Here is a 6,623-nt window from a genome sequence, read left to right as displayed (position 1 = left end):
ATATAACAGTGGAGTACAAGCCACCTGCTTGCAACCAAGGTTTGAATTAACTGAATAATATCATCAACCCCAGTCCAAGGAAGGAAGGGGTATTTAAGCACTAAAAGAATGCTGATGATCTGTAGTTGGGTGGAAGGCGAGCTCCTGCTGGGTCCAAAAGGGGGAGAGATGAATCCAGCAGGAAAGCTACCTATACCAATGAATACTGACAGCAGGAACAATGGAAGGTCAGGGAGCATTCTGCGCAGCCAAAGACTGTGACCTTCTATGGCCAGAAACCACATGACTGACTGTCACTTGTGACACACCAGTGACACAACCCCTTCTCATTCCTCATGTTTCGCCCAGTTAAAATAAATGCCTATACTCACCTCCTGTGCAGTCCTTGTTCAAGCGGTGTCAGGGATCGCTCTTCTGGGGCTCACGTAAGGTTGTGATCACCGTGCACTTCTGTCTCCTTGCCTGTATAAGCACTCTGAAGAAATACTCCATGCTTAGAAGGACTGTAATATAGTAGAAGATGAAGAAACCCTCAGGACTGGTATTACGACGATTGAGTCACTTCTGCAAAAATCATAGTATTTATTGATTCATTGGCAAAAAGGATGACAGATAATATCCCATAGTGACGTTTTGGCTGCTAATGGCCCTTCTCAATGGTATCCGTAGTGAAGTTCTCGGCAATCTGGAGTAAGAAGTGCTATAGGGCATTTAGGCATGGTGGCTCCATGGTTAGCACTGGAATCTTGCGGTGGCTCAGTGGTTAGCACTGCGGTCATGTAGTACTGGGGTCCTGGGTTTGAATCCCACCAAGGACACCATCTGCAAGGAGTTTATATGTTCTCCCCGTGTTTGCGTGGGTTTCCTCCAGGTACTCTGGTTTCCTCCCACACTCCAAAGACATACAGATAGGGACTCTAGATTGTGAGCCCCAATGGGGACAGCGTTCCTGATGTATATAAAGTGCTGCGGAATATGTTAGTGCTATATAAAAAATAAAGATTTATTTATTATTATTTAGCCACACCACAGCACTTCTTACTCCAGACCGCCGATGGCTTCACTACAGATTGACTAAAGGCCATTAGTAGACAAAATGGGATATTATCGGTCATCCTTTTTGCTGATGAATCAGTGAATACATTAATTTTTTTAAAAGCAACTCAATTTCCAGTGTTGAAGGTTCGATATCTTCTGCAATTCATACCAGGTCGCCTTCTTTGATTGCTCTGAAGACCATTTCTCATTCTAAAGGGCTTGTTCTGACACCGCAAAGCACACCTCCCACTCAGTATGATGGCACCCACAGGCCGTCGGTCGGTATGATGGTCCCCACAGTCCACTCCCACTAAATATTATAGACCCTACAGCCCACTCCCCATTCAGAACAATAGACCCTACAGTCCAACTCATACTCAGTATACTCAATAAAAGTTATTTAAAATAAACACTACTTACCTACCCTCATTATGCTGACGTGCGTCTCTGGTATGTCTAGTGTGAGGACTGAAGCTCCACAACTGCAAGTGCGAAATAGTGACGTCATCGTATCCGCAGTGTACAGAGACTCACAGGTGAAGGCGTCAAGAGTGGATCAGAGAGCCGTTTGCTCCATGATCGACCATTGTATTCAACGGTATACTTATGTGGATGAAACTGAAATTGTCATGACAGGTATGACATGCGAAGAAAGAGGGGGGAAGTGTCTAGTTCCAAGAGACACCTGACCCCCACCGACTCGGGCCTCAACGCGGACACGTGGTCTGCCACTATGTTGTGACTTTGGGTGTTTCCAAGCCAGTTTCACCCAGTTATGCCAAAATGAGCGGGGCTCGGATTGGGGTATGTTGGGGTATGACACCACAGTTCCTCTAATTCATGATGAGCCCATGGAAAACCTGCAAAACATAAAACGAGAGAGAAACAAAAACAAGACACTGTCCCTTGTTCATAATTTTTTTTATAAAGAAAATTTCCCAGGCAGGTCCGATGTAGTCCAGCGCTTCCCACAACGTTCCTCGACGTCCAAACGCTATGGAGCATCGTTCTGAAACTGCGCCTGGCCTTGAGCATCAAGCACTACCAGCTCACGTTGCGCTCCGCGAAACCCGGCTACTGTGATGAGCGGTGACGTCAGTTAAGTTAATGAAGTCACCACTCATCATAGTTGACGGGTCTAGCGCAGGGCAGCGTGACCCGTAATGTCTGAATATCGGTAACGTGGCTGACGTCACCGCTCATCTGAGATGCCAGGTCTTGCAAAGTGCAGCATGAGTCGGTAGTGACTGCTGCTCAAAGCCTATGGAGTGTCAGCACAATGCTCCATAGACTTTGATCGTTGGAATCAAGGAATGTCGAGGGTAGTGCTGGACTACATCGGATTTGTGTGGAAACTTTGCTTTTTAATAAATTAGTGGAGGAGGGACAGTGTCTTATTTTTATTTCACTATTTTTGTTTTTGCAGGTTTCCGTTTGTGAACTATGTCGGATTTCCTGGACTACATCGGACCTGCCTCGCTTTTTTTTTTTTTTTAAATAAATTGGTGAAATAGGGAAAAAGTGTTCTCTAGGTTCCACCAGGTTCTCTATGTATTCCACTGCAGTTCCTCGCGCTTCCCTGCACTCCATCCCAGGTTCCTCTTCTGGACGGAAGCAGTTGGTATCGCTGGATGTGGTGTGTATGCGATTTGATGTGTGTGTGCGATCTGATGTGTGCGAGTGTCGGCCAGAAACAGGGGAGGACTGCGTGAAGCATACCTACTGGGAGCGTCTGCTGAAGATCGTAGGAGGACCTGGGAGTGACGCAAAAGCCCAGAGTCTGGTAAGTACGATTCTCTGTGAAGGAGGGTCTGCAGATACTTTCGCCCAACCGTGTTTCCCCAAGAATAAGCCCTCCCCCGAAAATAAGCCCTAGCGCATTTTTGGGGGTAAAAATTTTTTTTATAAAACAGTGTCTTATTTTTGGGGAAACATGGTACTAGGCTGAGGGCACATGTTGCATTTTAGATGCATTTTTTTCTTGCAGATTTTCAGAAATCTGCAAGGATATCCTGATGCCAGCAAAGTCTATGAGAATCCTAAAGTGTTGTGCAAACATTCAATAATAATAATAATAAAAAATAAATCTTTATTTCTATAGCGCCAACATATTCCACAGCGCTTTACAATTCAGGAGGTTTATATACAAGCAAGCAAGGAATTTTTCCTTGCAGATTTTGTTGCGAAAAAAACTGCAGCATCAATTGTTTCTGTGGTTTTTTTTTCTGCATTTTCACCACTGAAAGTAATAAAACCACATCAAAATATATGTCAAATGTGCACTTTTTTTTCAGCAACGTTTTTTCTACCAGAACATGCAGATTTGGGTGTATATGGTCTGCAACCAAATCTGCAACATGTGCACATAGCCTTACATTGATGGCCTGTCCTTAGATTAGGGTCAAATGACCATTTTTTTTTTTTCTTCGAATCTGAGAAAATGGGGTCAATTATGATAATCACACAATGATTTTCTCGGATGTCGAGAAGATAGAAAAAAATTCTCTATCTTCTCCATTTTGTCAGTCCGTCAAAATAGGACTGCACTGGGATGTCATCCGTGTCCGATTTTATTCACGGACCCATTGACTTGCATGGACAAGTGTGATTCGAGTTACTGAGGAAAATGGGACATGCGTTTTTTTTTCTTGGAGAGCTTCGATTCAAGGGGACAAAATTGAACTTGTGCATTTCCCTATAGAATAACAGCGGTCCGAGCGCTGTACGATGTTTTATCGAGTCGGACTGAAAACATGGTCATCTCCACGAGCCCTTCATGCTGAGATTTTTTTTTTCGGACAGACACGATTCAAGGAGAAAAATTGGACTTGTGCACAATCTCATAGAATAACAGGGGGCAGAGTGCTATACGATGTTTTATCAGGTCGCGCTTGGACAGAAAACATGGTCTTCTAAACGAGCCCTTCAAGCTGAGAATTTTTTCTTGGACAGACTCGACTTGAGGAGAAAAATTGGCGTTGTGCACTTTCTCATAGAATAACAGGTGTCCAAGTGCTATACGATGTTTTATCGGGTCGCACTCGGACCAAAAACATGGTCTTCTACACAAGCCCTTCATGCTGGGATTCTTTTAATCAGACAGACTCGATTCAAGGAGAAAACATAGACTTGTGCGCTTCCCCATAGTTTTATCGGGTTGCACTCGGACCAAAAACATGGTCGTCTCCACGAGCCCTTCATGCTGATATTTTTTTTCTCAGACAGACTCTATTCGAGGAGAAAATTTGGCGTTGTGCACTTTCTCATAGAATAACAGGTGTCCAAGTGCTATACGATGTTTTATCGGGTCGCACTCGGACCGAAAACATGGTCTTCTACACGAGCCCTTCATGCTGAGATTTTTTTTTTCCCGGACAGACTCGATTCAAGGAGAAAAATTGAACCTGTGTGCTTCCCCGTAGAATAGCAGGGTTCCGAGAACTGTACGATGTTTTACCGGGTCGCACTCGGACCGAAAACATGGTCTACATGAGCGCTTCACGCTGAGTTTTTCTCGGACAGACTCGATTTGAGGAGAAAACTTGAACTTGTGCGCTTTCTCATATAACAGGGGTCCGAGTGCTATACGATGTTTTACTGGCTTGCACTTGGACCGAAAACATGGTCGTCTCCACGAGCCCTTCCTGCTATTTTTTTTTCTCAGAGAGACTCGATTCAAGGAGAAAAAGTGGACTTATGCACTTCCCCATAGAATAACAGGGGTCCGAGCACTGTACGATGTTTTATCGGGTCGCACTCAGACCGAAAACATGGTCGCCTGTACGAGCCCCTCATGCTGATATTGTTTTTCTCGGACTCTATTCAAGGAGAAAACTTGAACTTGTGCGATTTCCCATAGAATAACAGGGGTCCGAGTGGTATACGAAGTTTTATCAAGTTGCATTCTGACTGAAAACATGGTCGCCTTCATGAGCCCTTAAGATCATCACCGTTCGATCGGCAAGTAATCGAAAAATGCCTTCAAGATACATATTTGCCAAACATTAATTTGGACCGCCATAATCTTTTTCAGCTTTTCAGAAATACTAGGATTAAGTTCAATAATTTATAAGAATAAATAAAACTATCCAAGTATAACCTGAGAGCAGCATTCGTATGTGGTACCTCAGGTGCAGTCTGGAAAATATTCGCCAAGGAGCAGCGTTTATATACTACAGCATCACGCAAGGCACCGCCCACTTTTCTACGTCACTCATTCCCGCCATTTTCTAGCTGCCAATCAATTTCGAGACCTTCCATTGTCGGTATATGAGGATTCATTGCTTTGCTGCTTACAGTCAGAATCGCTGTCGGTGAGAAGACGGCAGTAACGTGGCGGCTCCCGGTCCTCTCTGCTCACAGACCGTTCGTCTCCCGCTCATTACAGCTTCACGGAGGGGAATGCACTAGTAAACAAAAAAGACGAGGTCACGTGAATAATGCAACAAATCAGTGAAGGACGACTGTCAGCACGTGGTTAGAATCATGTAACTAGAGTGAGTCATTCAGGAACAGGTGGCTCGTTGGTCTAGGGGTATGATTCTCGCTTAGGGTGCGAGAGGTCCCGGGTTCAAATCCCGGACGAGCCCAATTTTTTTTTTTTCATATATATATTTAAAATATATTTAATTTTACATGTGTATTATGTTTTAGTTATATTTATATCATAGGTTTCAAATATCCTTCTGTTTTGAGTTCTGCAGTATACTAACTAATGTAACCCTCTAATAACCGCTACCTGACAGCCCTGATCTCTGCCTGATGGGGCTCCTATGGTGGTCACACAGCTTTTCCAGGCTTCTGAACGCTCATACTATCCTAGCTCCTGTTTCATGACATAAATAGGCAGAAATTGTGATCTGTAATGTGGTAAATCTGGATTTGGGTGAAGCTTTTCTTGTGGGATCTATATTGTGCTTTGTTATATTTTCCGCTCAGCTTTCCTAGACTCCTGCACGGTAAATCAGAATAATTAAGGTGAGCCCTCCTTAGAGAAAGGTGGTAGGGGCAGCTTACTGCAATGGCCTGCAATCCTCCAGAACACAGACCAGAAAGTACCCCCCCCCTTGGTACCTCTGTTCCAGGTGTCGTACCCCCCTCCCATACTGCCTGTGCTCCAGGTGTCTTCCCCCCCCCCCCCTTACTGCCTGTGCTCCGTGTGTGGCCCCCCCTTACTGCCTGTGCTCCAGGTGTCGCCCCCCCCCCCCTTACTGCCTGTGCTCCGTGTGTGGCCCCCACTTATTGCCTGTGCTCCAGGTGTCGCCCCCCCTCTCTTAGTGCCTGTGCTCCAGGTGTTGCCCCCCCCTTACTGCCTGTGCTCCATGTGTGGCCCCCCCTTACTGCCTGTGCTCCATATGTGCCCCCCCCTTACTGCCTGTGCTCCATATGTGCCCCCCCCCCTTACTGCCTGTGCTCCATATGTGCCCCCCCCCCTTACTGCCTGTGCTCCATGTGTCGTTCCCCCCTCTTAGTGCCTGTGCTCCAGGTGTCGCCCCCCCCTTACTGCCTGTGCTCCGTGTGTGGCCCCCACTTATTGCCTGTGCTCCAGGTGTCGCCCCCCCCTCTCTTAGTGCCTGTGCTCCAGG

At 45.8% G+C, this 6,623-nt stretch overlaps 1 non-coding gene across 1 annotated transcript; it reads left to right on the top strand.

The window, feature by feature from the left end:
* Nucleotides 1-5,555: 5,555 nt before the first annotated feature.
* Nucleotides 5,556-5,627, top strand: TRNAP-AGG (transfer RNA proline (anticodon AGG)). The gene has a single exon. It is a non-coding gene; the product is annotated as a tRNA-Pro (tRNA).
* The last annotated feature ends 996 nt before the right edge of the window (nt 5,628-6,623 follow it).

Source organism: Anomaloglossus baeobatrachus, chromosome 2 (genome assembly GCF_048569485.1).
Source record: "Anomaloglossus baeobatrachus isolate aAnoBae1 chromosome 2, aAnoBae1.hap1, whole genome shotgun sequence".
Classification (NCBI taxonomy): Eukaryota; Metazoa; Chordata; class Amphibia; order Anura; family Aromobatidae; genus Anomaloglossus; species Anomaloglossus baeobatrachus.
The sequence above is the reverse complement of the archived record's forward strand: the minus strand, read 5'-3'. Positions and strand labels throughout refer to the sequence as shown.